We start from the raw sequence: 24,772 nt of genomic DNA, 5'->3' as shown, positions 1-24,772 counted from the left end.
CTGTGTGTAGGTAAAAAGTGTAGCAAATGTTTTTTGGGGGGAAAAAAAAAATTCCGGCCGAGTTCGCAACAACGTTTGTCCCGGGGGAACTCGTGCTTACGAAGTTTATAGGTCTTTGAAGCCAATTGTTTTACACAATTGATCAAACTGAAATGGAAAAAAAGGGATATTTTCTTTTATAAAATAAATCTGGCGAAAAAAAAATAAATGAAAATAAAAACCAAAAAGAAAAACAAGATTTGCTTAAGTGGAAAGTTCTTTTTATCACCGTGCCGCAGCCACTGCCGCGAGCTTAACGAATCGTTTTAATTTCCATTAGACCGGCCCCGGGCTCCATTTGTTCTGTACGTTTCGGTGGTGTGGGTGGAGTGGTGCGGACTCTCGGCCACCCGCCGTAAGTACGTCGCGCGTGGTTCGGCCGGAAAACAATGGATGCTCAAATTGGAAGCCCTGCGCGAATAAAAGGCCACGGCGAAGAAGGTATATACATATAATGTATAGAAGTAATGGGACGGTAGAGGAAACGGAGAAAAAAGTTTAAAGAGAAAAAAAAATGATCGAGTTAAGTATACCTTAATGGCGTACGCTTTTCTCCAACAGATTCGTCTGAAGCGTGTAGCGTGCGTGCGGCCAGTGCCCTCGACGGGTTTAACGTTTCAATTGATTTATTTTCCACCGAACGCCGGCAACCAATTTTCCTTATGTACTCACGTGGATACACGTACTCCGTATGAGCATTTGTGTGTGTGTATTTGAGGAGGGAAAAGGATAGGTGGCGTGAAGACGACGAGACGATTGCCAGGATCGCACAGGCCAGGGTAGATTGTCGATGCGAAAAAGCAAGGGGAAAAAATATAAGGAAAGTTTTTGCCACGAAAAACGCACTTTGTTTAGTGGCCCGTAAAAGCCCCCACGCACGCGCATCGAGTCGAAGATTTTTATTTGAACGTCTCACTGTCGACGAACGTAACTCGATTTGACTATTACGAAATGACACAAAATGGGTCTCAACACATACATACACACGTATTGTATATAATATATATTCTCTGTTTTCTTCCTTTTGTACGCGTATAATACACACACACACACACACCTTAAAAACGATTTATGCGCATAATATCTTTATATGTGTACTATATCCAATGGTACTGTATGTATATACGTAACACCCACCCTTTAGAGATATCAATAGCTTTCCTTGTAAGAATTTACTTGAAATCACTTGCAGGGGTTCTACTCACATTTATATACATACATTGTGTGTGTGTGTGTGTGTGTGTGAATGTTATTTTATACCGTAAACCGCATTACGCACTACGTGTATAATGTATGGTACATAACATTCCACACTATGTGCGTGTATGCGATGTGTATTAGAGTGTGTGAAACAACGACATTTATAGATTCTTTGACAAAACAAGTTCAACAAAGTGAGACGGATACGAAAAATAAGCAATAAAAAACGCGCACACTCAAACTGTATAAACAGGAAACTATTTATATGTACGCAATGTAAGTCTATACATTATACCCGCGTACTTACGTAGTCGTACGAATCGTACGTTTCACTCGGCTCCGTCGTCTCCTATAGGCTTTTACTATATTATTATGCGTAGTGTTGTGTGCACACACATTACTCCTCCGGACGGCTATACATTACTATAATACACTGAAGCTATTGTCTCCGAGGCGAATCGTACTTTTTCACAAATGTTTAACGTAGTTTAGATTTAGAACACAGATATAAAGTGCCAGACATTGTTCTCAGTGAGTTGGAAAAAATAACGAAAATTTACATTTCAATTTCTAGAAAATTAATCATGAGATTTATTGAAGGAGAATAATACCGTATATAAGTATTCATGCGTTTCTATGTTCGGAAAAAATATTCACTTATTAAAAATCTTTAAAATTGTTGGTAGGATGTGTCTTGTGTTCTGTTTATATGATCGTGCGCGTGCGAATAAATTATAATTATGAATTTGTCTAAGAATTGTATTAGATTGAAGAAAAAAAAATCGGGCATATTAAGACCATTCCAAACACAATCATCGAAAGAGTGTTTCAGTTCGATCGGTGAGTTACGAAAAATCATCTCGGTTAGAGTTGACCCAAGTGTTATTGCGGTTTTAAGTCGGGACGCCGAACTGCCGAACTGCGTACAAAAATTGCGTCCTAAAGTTCAAAATTTTGGTCGGCGTGGAAAGCAGCGAGTGAGTCAACATGTTTGCGAGTGAGTCAACATGTTTGCGAGTGTGTAAAGTGGACATCGCAAAGTCATGATTGATTTCGTGCACCGAGAACGAGACGTTACGTTGGTGCTAGGTAAAACGTATAACGACCGACGAACGATATGAATCGGTTCTCGGCCGACGAGAGAAATACGGGCCGTTCGAGCGACGGGGAGAAAAATGGAAAGGATGAACGAGACGACTGCGTGCACGGGTTTACGCGGATTGTACAGAGCGCAGTCGGTAACCACGTGTACAAACGCGGTAACGTTTGCAGGTGTGTACCGGTAATACGCGCGACCGCGTTCACTTGCCGAGCACCCCGTGCACACGCGGCGAGAACAAGAGGCGGAGCTCTTCGGTCGGCTTTGCTTCGCCCGCCCGTCGGTCCGTTTGCGCGCGTACAACATAGCGGTTACCCGCTGCCCCCGGGATGGCCGCGATCTTGATTTCCCGTCGCCGCCGACCGCGTATACGGATAGGCTATTGCGCGTACGTATTATATTTTACATATATATACATTTTTTTTTTTTTTCATACGCCTACAATAGCGATTTCGTGTTCCCCCTCCCCCGCGGCCTGTGTCCACGACCCGTTGGAGTTAGTGCGCACGCCGAAAAGAACGATAGGAAATAACGCAATTAGTGGTCGATCGCAGACCATAAGTCGCACCGGGTCGGTCACAAATCACCCGCGGCCGACGCGTTGTTATTAATGATGGTCACGCGACGGCCTAGGTGCGAGAGGGACAGAGAAACGGGTGCACCGCGTCCAATCTGTTGTCTATTTGACTATATTATTATTATTGTAATATTGTGTTCCGTATTCCTCCGCCCCGCGCTACCGCTCAGGCCTCCGCGCCGCGGCCGAAACTTTTCGTGCGTACGCCGGCAACGACAACAACAACAGCAATATTATGACGACCGGTCAGTCGACGCGCACGTACGCGTGTGCGTGCGCGCGAACGACGAGTGTGTGCGCGACGGTTCATTGTCTAGTTAATTTTTTTCAATCGGAACGAACGAAACAAAAAAAAAAATAAAAACTGTACATTCGTGCGCGCTCGCCTACAGCTTTCTCCCCCCCCCCCTAGTTTCGTTTCGTCGTAAAAAATAAATAAATAAAAAACAAAATAAATAAAGCGCGGGGGTAGAAAACCTAACCTACCGGCCGTGCACGAGGGTGGATTCTATCCCTTTTATATCCGCATCCGGACATCGCTTGTCGTATTGGTTTATTTCATTTAGTCCGGATGCGTTCGTTTTTATTTGCCGTAAATTGTGCCAACAAAACGTTGCCCACTATTTTTTTTTTTTTTTTTCATTTTATTGTCGCTGGTTTTTATGCCTTTTTCTGCTCTTTCTTTTTCGCGAGCGGCGCGTACACACACGTACACGCGCACTGTTGTTCTATTATCAACGTTTTTATTTTATCGCTTTCCCGAGTTGTAAAAAAAAAAAAAAAAATTACACGAAACGAAATAATAATAAACATGTATATAATATAATATTGCACAAGGAAATTGAGCTTTTCAGAGAACGGGGAAAAAAAAAAAGATTTATAAAAATAAAAGTCGGTTCAAATCCACTATTCATTTTTATTGTTCGCTTAATTTACAAACACACACACACATTTGTGTTTTATTATTATTTTTAAATTTTCGTTTTTTTTTTTTCTAAAGGAAACCACATCGTTGAATTGTTATCAAGTTAACTGGTAAACAATGCGAAGTATAATAGCTGTAAAATACTGCTTGTCTACTCGCTTATTATTATTCGGTTTTCGTACACACGCATACACGCGCAAACGCACGCGCACGTATACCAGTACTTTTCGCATTGTACAGTGTACAGTTATATGCATAAAACGTGGCAATAAAATCAATTTTTACTCGGCGATTTGTATAAAATATACACTTTTCATGTTTTTAACCGCCATCGTGAAAAGAGACCGTCGACGCACATAAACGTATTTGTGCTACTTTGATATAGTCTTCAACCGAAAACCAACGCAGAAAATAAATCCGGAAATATTTTACCAACGTCCGGATGTGTTCGTTAATGCGGATGAGATTGTTAAAATTAAATCGTTAATGCGCGATTAAATGTACTTAACGACGTCGCAGGGTAATACAACACGGCGGCCAAAATCGTCGTTCTATTTTCAACGTCAGTCGCAGGTTTTTCGACCGGAACCGATTTCGAATAGAGATTCAAAGGTATTTAGGATATTATATTTAAGTTCTCTTCGCCTGCGTACAAAAAGCATAAATGCGCTGCGTAAATATTAGATCTTTATGATCATAAATATCAACAGGTGTTCGATTTGTTCACGATTCACTCTGTTCTTATTTCCTTTATGACCGTTTTAAACATTTTGGTACATATAATATATACTATAAAAATAATATAACACACCCATTAAATACCTTTCATCGTATTCGATTGATTTATAGAAGTACTTATGATCGGTTGTGTTTTCAAAAGTAAACGTGATGATGTTGTTTTAAATTTTTATGTGGCGCAAAATATTTTTATACAACATTTGAAACGAATGATTATAGATTTCCTGAATGTCGTAATCGGAAGGTATCGAGTAGTGTATTGCTGCAATATTTATGCGTGTGTTTAAGGTGCAACACAATTGTGCACGTTGTACGTAGCGCATTCAAGAAGAACTGACAAATCCGCAAGATGCCAACATTTTAAGAATGGCAATTAAGACTAATTCCTAATTCGTAAAAGTGAATGATTTATTATGCAGGTAAGTTAGGCAGGTTATATTCTTATATAAACTTAATAATATAATAAGATACCATAGTAACGCATCTTTTACTCGTATTCGTTGCATTATGTTGTATTGTATACAGTGAGAAATTATAAATAATACTTTTTACAAAGTCTGTTGTTAATAATTTTGGTACGCTAAATACAATCACACTATTATAAACGTTCTTTACTTATAGTATGAACCGTATAGATTTTGATGAGAAAACATATGTCTCGATATTGGTCTATTGCATAATGACTTCTAAGTATATTGCACAGAAACATTCATAAACGTAACTTTATTTGCGATTTCGTACAAAAAATACTTATAATTTAATCACACAAATTATAATATAATGATTATTATTAATGTAAGATTTCGATAACATTTTTTCTTGTCAAACGTGTGGCCTATGCGGGTGTAGAACGGTTTTTGGATCAAAATGATCGTTTTAATATTAGCAATCAATGAACAAATAACACCATTCTGCTGCTGCATTACGACGGGCCTGCATGTAGACCAGTATGCAGAACGAAAAGTCAGAAAATAACATCCATTGGTGTACCGGTGTTTTCTTACAAGACGTTCATTATTATGAACTAGATGAATTATCCGGACCCGAATGGGCGATATTGTGATTGTTTTAGATTAGAACAATTACTAAACCTAAAAAATTAAGGTTGAAAAAAGCGCACAATCATTGTATACTCTTATGATATTATTTGTATTAATTTATATTATATTAATCTACATATTATCTCATTCGATAATTATTGAAATTAACATACTGAGCAAAATATAATAGTTCCCAGGTAAACAAAAAGTAAAAAATCATATATCCAGCCCAAAACTGTGTCTACCCTTGAAAATGGAATTTTCGAAAAACCTCTTCTCATCGTACATCTTGAGCAACAAAAACGTTATCAAATTTCTAGTATATGCGTTTTTTGTCGTTTTTGAGTTGCAACGATTAATAAGTGAGTGAGTGGAAAGTGAATTATATATATATATAAATGTATTTATAAATTATTAACACTTACGATCATTTTCGTTAATAAAACAACATAATAATAATAATAATAATTTGCGTTTCTACGTCTGTTGCCAGCATGATCTGTAATAACGTATAGATTTCCGATGACCGCAAACTCGTTGAATAAATATATAAACAATAATACGACCGCGACTTGCTTACAAGGGCCCACACGCTATGCTGCACACACAATCACCCGTCCATATGTGCACGGTACAATATGTACGTGTGACGGGTTTTGTTGCACTTAAAAAATATATGAATAAAAAAAATACACGCATTTGTTATAATATTCTCGTGGAAACGATACGCACTGGTCGTCGGTCGAGATTAATGAAAACTCAATACCCGCGAGACATATTTGAATTCCGAGTCATCTCTAGTGTGTGACGCAGTTCGCGCGTTAAGTTATAACACGCACTCTTACTGCGAACGCGTATTTTTCGTCTCGGATCGATTTTTCAAATCTTTATATTTGTCTCCGTTAATTATCGGCAGTACGTGCGTGTGTGGGTACGCGGCCGTAGTATTATCTCGTCAGAACTCCGAGGATAACGCGATATTTTCACACGAGTCTACTTTGTATTATTGGTCTAATAACTCTAATAATAATAATAATAATAATAATGAAACCATGCGGGTTCGTTGTGTTATATAATAATATAAACTACTGACAATATATACATATTATGACGATGCACAGGTACAGCAGGTAGATGTACTGCGCTTATGAACGTAATTTGTCTCTCAAAAACCAAAAATAGATCAATTAAAAAAAAAAAATAATAATACGGGAGACGGAGCAGAGAAAGAGCAGAGTAAGGTCCGACTTTAAACGATTTACGTCCCGCACGGTGAGTCGACATGTGGGGGGAAGGAGGAAAACAAAATAAAGGACTTCGGGTAATATCACGCCTTCTGCGTGGCGGCAGGGTGATGCGGTACTATTCCTTTTGTCGGCCGAGCCGCCACGGGGCGGCTTATAAAACAAACAAAAACGGTTTTTGTAATACCGTCCGTGATGCGGAAAATTTTAATTTTTTTTAATGGTTTATTTGTACGTGAAATGGGATTTCAGTTTTTTCTTCTCTCTCTCCCCATCATTACCTATCCATATTATATACCTGTACGCACTGGTTATATTATTCGTTCCATAAGTTCGATTAAACACTCCGCACACTACAAGACAATGCAATGACCGGGAGATAAAATACGTCATATCGTGCGAGAACGATGGGTGATGGGCGATAAGGGAGGAGGGTGCGAGAGCTGACTGTGGATTATTATGGACTAAATTACAAAACGCGGTTACCGTACGTGTACCAAAGCTAATGATGACGGTGAGGTGCTGCGGCAGTCAAATAGGCGTTTACGGCGAATCGTTTTTGGGCATTTGAAAAATTAATAGTCCGCTCGTCTTATGTTGGTTTCATCAAACCGTATACACCACTAAACCGCTTGAAGTAACGATACACAATCTACCGAGCAGCCGATGATCAAGCAAAAAAATAATAATTTATTTACGAATAAGTTTTATGCATTCATGCATTCAGATTAAGTATTACAATTGATAAAATAATAGAATAAAACAACAATTAGTAATTGGTTAATACTCGTGAAAGATTATATAAATTAATGTAACCTATACGTAGAAATTAATAAATAAATGCTCAGCCTGATGTATTATGACATTAGTATGATTATATTTAAATACGTGTACAAAACGTTTAAATACAATACACAGACAACATATTTATTATTTAAACATTATTTAATACTTGTTTATATTATTTACTTATACATTTATTAATTTGATACCATAAACTGTATGCATTGTACGATTGGCTTAATATAATATACTAAAATGTTACTCTGAACAATGAATTATAATTATGTAACTATACAACATTATGCCTATATAATAATACAACTCATTACACTGATTACCCTTGTTCGAGAGCGCGGACCTAAAAAAAGTTGATTTTGATTACACACAACGAAATTACTTTTCGAGTGTCATTTATTTATTTATTGATTAACACTCGCAAAGGATTTAGCTGTATGTCTACAGTGGTTTACAATAATTAATATCTAATAACCTTATACGACAATTACATCTATATGGGTACAATTAACGAAATACACGAAATTTCAATTTAGTTACCGAGTGAAAATTAAAGTAGAAATTAACTAGTTTATTATGTGATTTAGGAAAATGGTAATAAAACGAAAATATTATTAAAAATAGAGACTCTAAACACTTTTTAAAGTTAATACGAAAATAAAACACCTACGGATTTTGATCGAAAGAGATAATAATTTTAAATTGATTCGTCCTCCTTAAGCAAATAGACTTCTTAATCATGTATATCATGTGATTTTTATTTTTACTTATACTTATTATGCTAAGTAGTATAAACCTTATAATTATTATAAGTATAAAAAAAAAAATTGATTCGACTGCCTAATGAAAAATAGCCAATGTATATTTACACAAAAATGTAAAATAATAATATTAATTTTGCTTTTATTTTATTTTTATTGCGAAATTATATTAATGAAAACACGTTTTATTACGAAACTTGAATTATTTTCTCGAGGTTTTGTAACAATATTTTTAAATTGATAATTTTATTAAAGGTATTATTTTTTTTTACATTTGAATGAAAAATTTTATTTTTATTTTTCAAATGAGATTGAAAGTGTATATTTAATTTTTAAAGAAACGTTTTTATGTTTAAAATAACATTAACGTTTTTAAGACTAGAGAATTAATGTGTTTTTGTAAAAGAAAAATACTTAAAAAGTTTTTTTTTACTATAGTTATTTTATTGTTAAATGCGAACATTTGTAGGGTGCAAAATAATATTTTAAACTATAATGGAATAACTTTTTTTTGAAATTGGGAAAAAAATATACGAAATAAGTTTTTTTACGCTTTATAGTGCTTATAAGTTACTTATATTGAAAAAAAAAAATGATCATTTGAAATGAAACAAACATTTGATCCAGTTAAATGGTGTGTACTGTAATTAGTTGTTAGACAAAAGATATTTTTACGGCTTTTTTAATAATTATTCAGAACACAAACAGGCATAATTTTCTTAAATTATATACACTTACATTTCTCGAAATAAAAATATGCAGTTATATAATAATATCAGTTCGATAATTGTACATATTTTTCGTATTATTTGAATATTCTACCCTTTTGAATCATTACGATATTATATTATTGTGTTTCATCCCAAACATCTGCTGGCCCACTCGGAAGAGCATCGCGCAGGAAATATTATATTATGTTGCAAGTCACGATAGTATATTACACTGACGTTCATCTTATTCATATACAATACCCACTGTATTGAGAACGGTACCGTGTGCATGCTGTTATTGAACATAATCGTTAATTATTTTAATTAGTTGCACCTAAAAGTAATAATAATATAATCATAATATTTTTGTTTGAATGTGCGTACGTTGAATGGAAAACGAAAATCGGCGCCATATGGACTATTATAAGGACAATAACTTGTCCATGAAACGCGTTTTCAAACCGAATGAAGCGCGAACGATTAAGTTTGACAAAGATAACGAAATGTTAATTATATTATTATTACGTTATACCATGTACGAACGCAAGGGGGATAGGGGTTCAAAATAAAAAAAAAAAAATTGTAAAAAAAATGGCCTGATCTACAAATGCAATAGATATTTCAAAGTTTCCAATGAGATTTGCAAATAAATTGTATAAATATATGTTATATAATGTGTAACATATATTTTTATCAAAATTTTACTTATTTTCAATCTTCCCCTCCCGTCCTAATATTCTCAGCGTTCACCGCTGTTATACGTTTGTAAATTATATTTCACAAGCGCAGCTCTGCGCATCCTATATGGGTTATGACCGACTAAAATTTAATGACATTTGAACACGTGGAATTCCCATAGATCGACGATACAAAATCAGAATTAGTAAACTACCAGGATCCACTGTTGGATTTTTTCTTTCTTCGGTCTTCACGTATTTACATAGTACCATGCATTCGGTGTGTATAATACTTATTTCATTGAATATCTCCTCTGGGCACCCGCTAAACACCGGCCCTGTGAATCAGTGGTTCTCAGTGGCGGCGAAGTGATCAAAAAATACTACGACATTGTACACCAAAGGGCTCTTCACCGTTCGATGTAAGAATTATACAAATAACACTCATACGTTAATATAAGATAATAATGGATGTAATGATAAATGTAGAATATACTTAGGTAGTACATCTGTAGTAACATTTAATTTCATAAGTTTTGATAAATAGTGCTATCGTTGGCGAACCGCATCATGCGGTCTAAAGGGATTATTAAATAATTGAAAATAATAAGGGATTATTTTCGCCATGATTGGTAGTGCACGTGGGAACCGTAAAAAAAACACGAATATCGAGTAGTGCGAAAATGGTCTTTGAAAATGACCAACGAAAGAAGTGTGGGTGCATAAACCGTTCGCGTATTCCGCGCGAAACGTTTACGCGTTCGAGAACCCGTTTGAGAACGCCGACAGCGGAAACAACACCTGACTGGACCTATTTAATTTTTTTTTTAATACTTTTTATTTTTTTAAAAAAACACCCCTCGCCATATAAAAACGCCGTTGAGCTTCAGGTGGCGGTACCGACCCGATCGCGTCAAACCCAACCTGATAGCCGAGAGCCGAAAAATACACGCGACCGAGGTGCGGAGGCGAAGAGAAGATTTCGGCGCTCTTGCCGTGCACGGCATACCTGTACTCGTTACGGGACGCCCCAGTTCTGTCGCTGCGGGGATTTAATCGAATTCCCAGTCGTGTATTATTTGCGACCGGACCGAGGGTCTGAAGGTGTTTATAAATATATATATACTTACACGGTATTGTGTACGGGTACGCGTTTCGTTTAACGCTGCGGTTTCTGAACGCGGCAAGATCGCAAAATATATGGTCGCTGTCGAAGTTGACGGGGATAATTACATTTCGCCAAACAGTAATTGTACCTAACCGCTCGAGGTGTTCATAACAATACTACGAGGTGTGCACCGCGATCCCGACGTGTACTGCGATCGATCCGTTACCTCGTTTATCACGCATGTTGTGCCGTCGGTTCAGCGAGAACGGTGCGCGGCAACCGAGAAGAACGATAGATCTCACCGGAAAATCGAAAACTAACTGCGAACAAAACGCATCGGAATCATCGTTTTAACCTATCGATAGGCCATTATTTTTCTAAACACGATTTAAACGAGCGAGACGCTGGTATTCTATTGAATGCTAGACGTTTTTAACGTCATATTTCGCATAATAACGTTTTAAATCACTCTCCAGAAAAAACAACGTAACACATCGCCCTACGTTCATTTCGAAACCACGGTTATACCATCGTTTATTTTATGAACGAATAATTCAAATAATTCAGTTATTATTATTTTTTTTTTTTTAATAACATATTCGGTAACGGTTTATCATATTGATGGGGTCATATTGATTGCCCGCAGTGCATATGCTCAGTAGTACCTCGATGATTGACCGGGTAATTTTCATAAAATCACGTGTAAATGGACGGTTGTGTTTTTTTTTTCAAATATTTTTACGCATAATATTCGGGATCACCAAGATTGAATACACGAAAGTGCAGATTTCCGTTTCGCACACTAATGACCGCGTATCGTATTATAATTACCATCCCGATGTCGATGCGAACAACGTCAAACGAAACTTTCACCGTTTAGTCAAAAGTTTATTTTAGCACGTCCGAACGGTTCGATTTGCGTACACGCGCAGTACACATAATTGTATTGTTTATGATCGTGAAATCGTGAGTAGAAAGGTTAACGAAAAGAAAAATATCCAATTACCGTAAATATTTTTTCCCTAGAAACAAAAACTCGTGATTGAATTCCGACGAATATCAATTAAGTCGCGTAATTGAGTTTGTCGCGTGATTTTTAATGTTTTTTTATTTTTTTATTTTGCGTTTCGTTTTCGCGTGCCGAGTTGGAAATCTAATCGAAATACATCGTCCGACATACGGTTGGAAAGTATATATAGTATATGTCGTAACACGATTCACATGAAAACTACAAAAACAATAATATTCATATATATATATATATATATATATGTGTGTTATAACTTGCCAACGATACAAAAATAAAAAACAACTTACAGTTATTAGCGGATAAATAACATTTTACTTTCTCCTCGTCGATGGTAAAATTAATTTTCTAGTCTAATAAGTAGTCGTTGTATCCGTACAAACTATATTGGTGTTGCTGCTGTCGCTGTGTGTGTGGAACACACGGGCTCAGGGCTCCAAGCTTATAATAGGGTACGACGATAAAGATAGATAAATGTGTAGGGAAAAAGAAAATATAACCATTTTATTATAATCGGTGGTTTTATTTCGTTCTGTACACGTTACCGTACGTCAACGTTTCTTTCGCGGCTCGTTTTACCGAAATTAAAAATATAGTCTGGTCACAATTTATTAAAGGTAACGGTTGCCCTGCTGCTGTGCGAGGGGTGGGGATTATAAATTTTATTTAAATGCGGGCCTAAATTAGTGTAGTTGTGACACTGCTTTGCACTTGTATTGCACGAAATTAAATTATATCAACTCGTGCATATGCGTTACAATATTATGTCTACCTAACTGTACGTAGTAAAGTTGTATGTTACATAATGTTATTCTACATCAGGGATCGGTAACCCGCGGCCCGCGAAGCAATTTTTTATGGCCCGCACAAACGTGATTCCTTTTTGTGTTTTATTTTTGTTCAATAAAATTTTTCATACAATTTTCAATACTACCTATTCAATTTTTTTTCTTTATAAATAAAATTTAATCTAATGGTTAATAGTTGATGTTTATTCTATATAGTTGTATAGTCAGTTTAATCTATAAAATTGTTTTTATTATCTAATCGAAGTCGAAAATAATGATGGCTGTACTACTCAGTCATAGGATAAATTAAATATACTTAAGTATATTTAAAAATTAAAATTTTAAATATATTTAATCTACGTATTTAATACATATGTATCTAATATATTTAATCTATGGTCATAGTTACTTTGCGTTTGTAGCAATTAGTATTACAACGTTATTACGCCCGTACATGTGACTGTTTGCGTTTGTAATAGTTTCATTTTACAAGTAAATCCAAACATAATAACGACTAAAAAAAGAAAAATTGTGATAAACATCGTTTTTTTAATAATTCTTGGGTTGATAACTTTTTCGTCGAAAACAAAGGTAAGCCTGATTAATTTGTCAAAAAATTAAATTTTTTCTTAAAAGCAATTTTTTCCTGTAACATTCGTATTCTTTACACTCATATTTCTATGTAAAATAATCAAATATAATAGCAATACAATTATTAGTATATAATATATACTAATTATATTATCATATGTAAATTTTTTTTTTTTAATGTAGCCCTTGATAAACATTTGAAAAAAAAATATGGTCCTAGTGGTTCAAAAGGTTGCCGACCAATGTTCTACATTATATTTTTATCGTGTAACCTATCGGGCGTATGACAACATTCGAACAAAGAATAAATAAATAACTTTAAGTTGGTCTAACAAATTATGTTTTTATCTTTGATTTTCAATGATCAAACTTTCAAATAATAAATCTGCATCCAAAGGATCGTATGCAATAACTTTTTAGATCAAATAGGTTAGGGTAAGTTGAACATTCATGTGGAAAATTTCCGCCTGATTTAAACTTTTTTTGGAGTTGGAAGTTGACGTTTTTGATAAATTCCGAATATTAACAATCTATTCTACTTTTAAATTCCTAAACATTCGATTAACAATAATAATGCTTGATTAGATAATGTTATTCAATTAAACAATTTAAATCATAGGTTATTAATCCGGGGTCCATGGACCCCTTGGGGGTCCGTAGATGACTACTCAGTGGTCCACGGGGTGGCTGTGAGTTTTTTTGAAATAAGCCAAAATAAATTTGTTTTGATAGTATTTTTAAAATAATTATAATTGTTAAAACACTCGAAAGCCATTTGAAAGACAACAATGTTTTTAAATATAAAACTTAGATTACGATAATCTTATATGCCATAAAAAGCTATCGTAATCGTAAAATAATATAACATGGCAATACAATCTAACGAGCAGTTCAATTTAACACTGAAATCTATCACTTCTGTTGACCCGTCACCGTATAATAAAAATTATATTTATTTACCTATATATATATAATTTTTTTTTTTTGCAGGGGGTCCGTGATTTTATTTTATACTTTAAAGGGGTCAATGGCTAAGAAAAGGTTAAGAATCTATGATTTAAATGATAAGATAATTCAGATTTTTAGTTAAACTACATGGTCTTGCATTAAATATTGAAAAACTCTTTAGTACAATTAATATTTTTGTATAGTTATGTTTATATAGCAATTATTTTCTATATTTCTTTATTTAAGTACTCCAAGATTCTCTTTTTCGTACAAGTCATGTTGAAGAAATTATCTTCAATCACATTTTCTTCAACTGTCCATCACTCTTTAATTCACCGTTAAAACTATTTCAATTTTTATATAGTAACAATATCATCTCAGATGATCCATAAATTATTTTAAATTACTCATCTAGACCCATTATTAATATACTACAGTTTTTCGAAAATGCCGAATTTTTAATTTTATTTAAATGCAATCAACTTTTTTTTTTTTTTTTTGTATTTCATGGTACTGAAGTATTCGTAACATTTGTTCTTGATATATACATAAACATATTTTTGTCTTTTTCTTTTTTTTTTCATTTATATATAGTTTGTATAGCTATAATTACTGAGCTGTAATAATTTTATTATTGGATGTTAATAATAATAATAAATAAAGTGTTTCAAGTTTTCTTTTATACTAAGGAATTTCCGAACAAATTGGAAAATTTCTCACTTGGAATACCTTTTGAATATCATTTATTATCCCACACACGATCATTATAACTTCAGAATCCCCATGTAACAAGTATAACTATAATTATATAACTCTAAGTATAGTAATATATCATACGCGTGCCATGATTCGTATTATAAACGTTTATTGACTATTCCTCCTGAGATAACCAATTGGTTTCTGGCTGAATTATAAGAATATTTTTTTTATTATTTTTTTTTTTTACGCAAACCTAATAATCCGTAGATATATTAATTGCCATCAGTGTTGTAAAATTAAGTAATTTAAGTAAGGCGTTATAGCTAATGTTGGAACAATCCGGATATTCGGATATTTCAAAACAAGGATAATATTAATTAGGATATCCGTGATCTAAATATGTTTCAGTATTCGGATTTTTTAGGTAACTTACGCATGATGCATACAGATATAATATTGTAATGGTTTCAAAAGTGTTATTAAATTTCGCATTATTCTCAATCGTCTTCTATTAACTTGAACATTTTGACAATTTTTTTTATAAATTATGATTGATCAGCTATTGTAACTAATATTCGCATACTACGGATAATCGAGAATATTTAGATTTTTGTAATTTCAATTATCTGGCCTATACACTTCGGTTATCCGAATATCTAAAAAAATCCAAATATAGTTATGTCTCAACATTATATTTAATCACACATCTCTAACACGTTTATTACATAAATATACGTGCGTGTGAAGATTTAACCAGATTCAATGATTAAGTCATTGTGACGGACTGTTTTTCTACGGCTGATACAATATTTTTAATTGCCATAATATTTATGATAGAGATATGGCTATATTAGATACGCATCATGCGAATAATTTAATAATATACATAATATTTTCAGACCAATTCGCAGTTATATACAAGCTTTTATTTTCTCCTATTAAATAACGAATTGCATCTATAGGCGGATTTAGATGTCTTAAACGACATGCTCGTATCAGTAAACTTCAATAAATTATAAGTTATACCACTTCGTCGGATATTCTTCCCGATTTCCGATGTAATTTTTATTTATTAAATACATTATATTCACTGTTGATAATCATGGGCGGATGACGATGTATTAACGTTGCTTAATGAGCACAATTTTTATTGCACGTTTTGCCTTACCGTGTTTATGGAAAGTAGTGATATTGATGGTTTCAAGGATGCAAATATTACTGTCAGTCTACATAAACGAATAGCTTCCTTGGCCTTATTTGTTTGTAAATTTTGAATTATTCAAAAATATCAAATTGCTCAATTATCAGATGATTATGTATCATTAATTAATTATGTTAAAATAATGTTTGAATAATTTAATGCGATGTTCATTGGCATTGTTATAAAATCAAAACCTCACTTCCTTTTCCAATTATAAAATTATTTCACTCGTTTATAACGCAACTCGTTAGTAATGATTGTAATTTAAACAGGTTGATGAGTTAATGTACTGTCAACTTCAAACGTTAACTAGCTGTCCAGTTTTCACAAAACGTAAATTACAATTAATGCTAAGAAAAAAAAGAAGAAAAATGTAAAAAATAAATGTTCTATTATTTATAAGAAAATTATTATTTATATAACATTATAGTGCGCTTAATATATATGTGGAACTAGACGTTTTCATTAGAATGGGCTACTCATGAGAGTCATTTTTTTCCATCATATTACCTTAATACCTTATTACCTCAATATACCTTAAAGAGAGGAGGGAGATAAAGAACACTAACGTCTTTTATTACAACGAAAAGTTATAACATCAGTAATTATTGATGGTATAAATCTAAAATTGTGTAACTTTTAATTTAAACTTAAACCATGCATGTTAAATATAAATACTAAATACATTAAAATTTTTACCTTAAAATTAATACTTTTAAAGCTAAACAATGTTCATAGAGAATATTTTTTTTTAAATTCTTTAATCTTATCATAGATGTCGAAAATTTTTGCTATGGTTTGTTCGATGTATGAAAGAATTACATTTTCTAAATGTTCTTGAGTCATGGAGGCTCATAGTTTAGTTTCAAAATTAGTCAACATCGAAAAAGCTCTTTTACATTAAACATTTGTGACAGTTATTATGGAGAAATCTTTTAAAACTTTTATGTGCTAAAAAAATAGTCTCGATACAATTTTCTCTTAACAATTGTAACACAGTCTTTATTCATATGAATATTCATACTATGTATCCCGATATATCATATATATATATATATATATATATATATATATATCACCTAAATCCTTGTTTCATGACTTTAAAAGACATATCATTCTCCATTTCATCTTAAGACAAATCATAATGATTGGTCAATATACTTATGTCATCTTGGCTCAATTTGAATTTTAACAGTATTTCCATTACAGTTACGATTAAAGTGGTTTTTTCAATGAAACGCTTGTCAATTTGTTGTAATAATGTATGAATCAATGGAAACATGGTTTTTTTTCGAATTAAATTTCTATTGACAAACGAGGAATATTATTAATATTTTCCAAAGCTGTCAAAATATTTAATCTAGGATCTTGAAGTATTCTAATGACTTATATAATCGACTGTAAAATAGATTGCATCAGTTCGAGACAAATAATAAAATTAATATTTAAACATTGGGATATAATACCCTTTCCTTTAGCTTTTATTTCTGTTCGCTTTGTTGAATAATTTATTTCTTTAACTATCTATTATTACTATAACTGTCTAATTATTATAGAGAAGTTGTCTCAAATTGATGTTACGGCATTTTTCCTGCAAGTTCATCTAGTTGTTGAAAGGTATTTTAAATTATTTCATATTTTACTCGTACTAACACTTTTTTGAATATTTTTTAAAGTAGATAACCTTCAATAAAATTGTATATTATTTGAACGGTTAAAAAAAAAAAAAATCAAAAATCATACTATTCTCTTTCCGTGAAATGTAAGAATTTACAAGGGCAAGGTTTAAACAATCAACAAAAAAAAAAAAAAATAATAATGTAACTATTGTACATGAGAAATGGATGGACAATCTGAATCGATTTGAAAGATTGATTCATTTTTATAAAGATTGATCCAAATCGTTAATCCGATTTTTTGGTGAATCTAATCGAATCGTTGATACGATATTTTATGCGAATCAAGTCATCATTAATTTTTGATCCGATATCCTTTTTTTTTGTTATTTGTTCTTATTGCGCCGTTTTTATTCTTATTTAAATTGATTCACTATCAAGAATTGCCCAACACTAAAAGTTATTACGCATTTCATATTTTTATCTAATATTCTCTTGACCACAGGCAAATCTGCAAAGAGTATCATCTATAGATTGAAAAAAAATCTTTTATAAAGTAAATCAATATTTTTTTGGATCGATTTTTTTATTACGATTTAAATATTAAATAATATTTTATTTATATTTATTTAATTAAATAAGATATTAAAAATGTATTATTTATTAGTAGGTAGTTTCGAGATATTCCAGAAAGATGAATAAATCGATTGGTTTATTTTCTGTATCATCAAAGTATCGTATTACGATTGCCATTTGCTCAGTCCATCGATCGTCAAATAAATAATAATTAAATTTGAGTAATATGATAAGCGATTACCGATTAGGAAATTTAAACACATTAGGTAAAAATGAGAAAACTTAAAACGTGTACTGTACATATGTACGTATGGATACTCGAGGGCAACATTTTTTAAAAATAAATACCAATAATTTAAAAACTTCTGATAAATATTACGACGGCCAGTTTTTAACTATTCTATATAAATATAACGTAGAATAATTTTTTAAAATTGTTTTCTCGTTTACCTAATTACCTATTTATCTAATACCTAATTTATTGTATAACATTAAAATAAAAATTATCATTAAAAAATATGTTCTTGAAAAATGTATGCATAAATACGTATCTAATAAGCCTGGTACAGTCGGCCCAGGTTGTAGTCCCGCCTATGCGTATTTAAATATACATAAATAAGTTTTTGGTTTTATTGAAATATTATTGATAAGTAATTCAAAATTAAGTTAAGTAAAATAAACATTACTGTATATTTTAAAAATCTTTGTGTTGAAATAACTTTATTTTCGAGTCCTTGGTAGTCATCTTTTTTAAATTATTGGACACTATTAAAAAATAATTAATTAAAATTATAAATGCATAATTTACTATCATTGAAAGAAAACGTGATATACCTGTATTATATGATTATGTGCCTGCACGTTTTGTTTTAAAAGGTCATTGAAATTAATAAGTATTCTAACGTTCAACAAGGATATTTAGTAATTAAAATATTTGTGTTATTAATATATTATTTTAGCATACACGATTGTAGTTAATTTAAAAGTTAATAATTAATTAGGTACTCAAATCAGCTTAAGGTTTATTTCTCTGTGAAGTTAAGAATAAATTCAAATGAGGTATAATGTGGTAAATTTGTTTGAATTCAATAAAAAGCTTGATACTTCTATACATTTCTATATAAGTAGATGATGTCTACGTTGCCTTAGGTTTAGCCAATAAATTTTTGGAATGTTAAATTAAACGTGATGAATGTTCAAAATACAACATGATGCCGTATTCAAAAAATGATTGGTTTAGAAAGTGATATTACAATATTGTCGATTAATATTATTGTAACTAGATCTCGTTTTAGACTGCTAATTTAGAAGTTCAAAGTCTGAAAGTGGTCCAACTGCATTGGTACCTATAGACGATCGTTAAAATCACGAACTGTATTACGAAAATCGAATACACTAGAATTATAAATTACATAGGACAGTTGTATGAGAATATTTCAATCAAATGTTTGAGAAAATTCTTCGATTAATTTTAATTTTGAATATACTAGTATATACCTATATATGTGTACAATGGGTAAACCGAATTATAGCATCTTATTTAATATGAAAAACAATATGATTAGATTTGTCGAAAATATTAGATTGGAATTTTGTAATATTATATTATTACTGTTACTGATGATTTTATCAAGCAGAGAACGAAAATAAATCATTAGTATATAATATATATTAAGTGCATACAGGAAAAAAAGTTTTTAGGAAAGATGTTGTACATTTCTATACACATATACTATATAAAATTTTACTATATAAAAATATATTTAATAATATTCATGAATTTAGGGAGAGGGTTTGAACTTTTACTCCTCCTCTGTGAATGTACCTGATTAAAGTTTTTATACATTTTAAATTTATCATGGCGGTACTATTGCGCGAAAAATTAAATAGATTTTAACAAAATAGTTGTGTTGATTGCAGTAATATTGTGGCAACTAGAAATGAATAGCTCTTACATAAAAATTACTAATGGCCGTCAGTGTTAGAGTTATAAAAATATTTTTGTTGAACGTAATACTAATGAACAAACCAAATATTAGTTTTTTAAAAAAAAAGGAACAATTTTGTAGGTAGTTTACGAAAATTTTCAATAAATCTAATCAAATTTCTCATAGCTTTAAACAAAAATATTTAATCAAATCATGTTCGTAATGTATTTTATTTATACGTCATCATTTTTATCCCTACAAATCGCTAAGTTTGAAAACTAACGGTCATTTTGATTGAAATTACAATATTTCTATGGGTTCTCCCAAAGGTATGATTGCGATAACAGAACGCTTAAAAAAGTAACGAAACATGTAGTATAATGTTGCGCAAAAGTCAACAGCTTAGGTGTAAACGTGGACCTAGGTACTGGGTAAAAGTACAATTCGACCAAGGGCGCCCATATGATGTTTTTCAGCACAGAACGACGAATTACTGCGGATCATGATTGATGTCTGCAAATATTAGAAATCGTGCACAAAGAGCACAAGTACGTTTCTACGGGATTTACTGTTCGCATGTCGGGAATAGCCTAGCGGATGTAAATAAAAGCAATCGGCTTGTAAGACGTCGAGCCGGAGATCCTGACAAAGACGTAAATTTTTCTCCCTCAAATCATCCAGTTATAAAACGCACGCACCGGTAATAATTTGAAATCACACCTCGCACATTCGCGAATATTTATAAAATGAGCCCGGATGTTCAACAACATAACGGATTTTCTTTTCTTTACCATGTCCGCGTCGTCCTCGGTCAAAACGAAAATATTAAAAAATAAACTGCGATGGAAAACCGGCCACCGATATCGTGAGATACCGAAACGAACGTACATTGTTGCGGACGGAACACGCAGGCAGCAAATAACGAGGCGTCGATGTTATCACGGTATAGCGTATATTAAAACGTGTATACGCGCGTATAATTTGTGTCGGAAGAACGCGCGTGAGATTCATGTGCTCGAAACGCGCTTTGTTCGTTGCGCGTACGCCGTCGTGCACAGCTTGCAGCCCAGGCGAGTGTTGAGATTTATATTTTTTGCTGGTAATCAAGGGGGAGGGGCTGATGGAAATTCGTAAACATGTCTGCCAGAAAACCGTTAAGCGCGAAATATACGAATAATACATTTCCACTCGTACTGTACTATAGTATTTATTCGTTTATCTATCCGGTTGCGGTCGTAAGTACAATTACGTAATGAAAATTTGCAAATTAGATCGACAACAATTTCAACTCGGGTGGCACGGATTTGAACGAGAGATAATATTATGTTATCGCATAGGGAATAAAAACAATAAAACGACAATCGTAATAATTATAAATTAAATGTTTAGAAAACAAACCGAAATCATTATCATCAGAAATCGACGTTAATTTTAAAGTTAATAACACTTAATTAATATGAAACATATTTTTTTATTTTTCAATAACATTTTCAAAAAAGTAATTTAAAACAGGGCACCAAAACGTTTTTATAACGTTATAAGTATAATGTTCAACTATTCAAAAAACGATTGAAATCGATAACAGATAACATATAGGTCAACGATAAACGATGAAAAGAGATAACGGATATCGGTAAACGATAAAGGATTGAAAACGGTTAACGAAACGGAAACGAAAAACGATTAAAATTAATATAGAATAACGGAAAACGATTAACGATTGAATGATAAAATAAATTGCCATGGGAAAATATTTATAACTATCAGTGAAATTAAATTTATATTTAAATCAGATTTAGAACATAGTTATTTTTGTAAAATTGACTTAAATTACTAGGTTATATAAACAAAATAAATATAAAAGGATGTTTAAAACAGCAATAAAATTATGAAATAATAAAATATAAATAAGCATTACCAATTATAATTTATAAATATGCTTTCTGAAATCACGTCGGATATTGTTGGCGCGGAACCCGTATGGCTTGCCTCATCGAAAATAATTTCCGTGAACACAAAATAACTAGGTTTTTTTTTAGTAACTCATAAACAAGAGAAAATGGCATTTAGACATACGGATAAAATTCAACCGTTCGTTTCAAGAAAAATGAATTGTTTGACACTCGTCAACATTTAAGGAAAGGCCGTTTATGCGTGCGACAGTCAATAAAACTCGTTCGACCATCCTGGAGATACTTGAAGTACGTGTTTTTTTCCATGGCATTCGTACAATCAGTACCACCACTGTTATTTGTCAGCAGCGTTTTAAATTTTAATCTGGAAGGAGATGCGGACCCATCGGCACTGCCCCGTAATAAATACGTTCCCGGTGCACGTCCCTTTTCGAAGAAATTCTCGTCGGACGTAACGCTGCGCGCATCGGGCGCACCACGTGTGTAATTCAATAATAATGAAAAGGACGACGTACCGCGCGCGCCGGGTTTACTATGCCGTTTCGTACGCGACAGTAATGCGTGGCCGCTGCTCGAAGAATTCGGAGGAACCGCCAGGGAAAAAGACGTATAATGTGGGCACGATAACGATTCGAACGCGCTGTACGTTTTTAACGCGGGTACTTATTAGCGGAGCCGAGTGAAATACGAACTAATAACAATCGTACAAAACCGTTAATAACGACAATAACAACCGTAATGGAAACGACGGAACACAGCAGAGGAGACGCGCGTGAAACCTGCGAGCACGTACAAGTAACGAGACGTCTATCGTCGTGCGCACAGGTATAGGACGTAAGGGACGGGTATAAGGAGACGACGACCGGGGCGGGTATCATTAAAAGACACCGGCAGGGGCTCGTATGATGATCGCACGCGCGCGCAAGCTATATAATCAAAACGGTGTGGCTCCGGAGGAAAATAACGCGGAGTGGGCACGGGGGAGGGGACACGGGAGGCTCATTCGGTTCGTCCGAGTGCACTCGCTCGAATACAGTCCCCGGTGTTCGTGTCCCCGGTGATAATAATAATCGCCGTCGTTGTCTTTCCGTAAACGTATTCCGAGGCTATACATTTCCGACCGCCATTAAACCCTACCGTAGCCGACTGCTGCAAGACCGACCGTGCGCGCGCCAGTACCAATACCGTTTTTTATCGTTTCCCAAACCTCCCCCCCTTTCCTTCCTTTCGACCGTGTGTTCCTTTTCGTCGTGTCCTGTGTCATTACACGTCCGTCCGTCTGCACGTATTAATAACGCGTAATAGTACTTATTATACGTATCACAACCGGCCCACTCCGATCGTGACGGAGCTCCGCCGAACGGAGGGGGGGATTAGGGGGTGGCGGCGAAGAAAGAAAGAGCGATATCGTTGTGCATCCGTACGTGCATACGAAACGGTTCGTGCGTTCACGACTATGATATTTTTTTATTTTTTTTTAGAAACATTTTTTTTATTATTTAATTAACACAATATTAAACAGTGTATTTAAGTAAATAATAAAATACTGCGAACGCGTTGATCGAAGAGGATTTATGCGCATTAAACCGTCATGAAAACAGTACTATCTGCGTATCCATCGTTGGTACGGGAGAACGAAACTAACGAAACACCTCGAGTCGTTCAAATAATAACGCATCGTTCGACGGACCGTGTAACGTCGTTTTAAGCGGCTTTTTAGACTTACGCTCTCGCGGATAATGACTTTTGACCGTCTGATTGTATACTTAAATGTTTTCGTGTTATAACACTTGACTATGCAACTTACATTTTTGTACGTTATAGTCGACGAGTGTTTCGAAATCCAATATGAAGACAGTGCGCACTACGTCACACTAACTCGATGCATATATTATATGAAATAACTGGGTAGAAAAAATGCACAAAATCTGGTATTATATAATTTTATTTTTAAAATTCCATATTATCTTTGTACAGTTTTCATATTATAAAAATAGTACCATAAGTAATTCAATATCTTACATTTAATGCCTTACATTATTACATAACATGAGAAAATAAAATGATGTAATACCAGGATTCGTACATTTTTTCTACTCGGTTACTTCATACATCAATGGTTAATATACAATAATTAGGATTCTAAATGTTAAGTGTTTACTTTATCCAACTAGTATAGAATATATGTACGTTATCCATTTAGTGTGCACTTTAGCAATGTTTTGAACTTTAGCCGTAACATGTATATATATATATGTGTGTGTGTGTGTGTATGTGTGTGTTCAAGAATATAGAAAAATGTATCCAGATTGTAAAAAGGAACCGTCAAAAAAATATACTAATAAAAATCTTTTATTATATTTAGTTAACCTGTACCAAAATAAATATATTTGAGAACATGACATTTAAGATTAAATAAATAAAGATATTTTATAATATACAAAGTCTAATAAATAATATTTACCATTTATAATAATATTTTTAGTTGCCACACTAAAAGTACTGAGTAAATGGTATTTTTATATATTTAAATCAATATATCTTATGAACAGTTAAATACATGAATGTT

General features: G+C 33.1%; 1 pseudogene; it reads right to left on the bottom strand.

The window, feature by feature from the left end:
* LOC112690173 overlaps positions 1 to 24,772 on the bottom strand; it is a 59,691-nt pseudogene that overhangs the window by 7,760 nt on the left and 27,159 nt on the right.

Source organism: Sipha flava, unplaced genomic scaffold, assembly GCF_003268045.1.
Source record: "Sipha flava isolate LNK unplaced genomic scaffold, YSA_version1 491_pilon_pilon, whole genome shotgun sequence".
In the NCBI taxonomy this organism is placed as follows: Eukaryota; Metazoa; Arthropoda; class Insecta; order Hemiptera; family Aphididae; genus Sipha; species Sipha flava.
The sequence above is the reverse complement of the archived record's forward strand: the minus strand, read 5'-3'. Positions and strand labels throughout refer to the sequence as shown.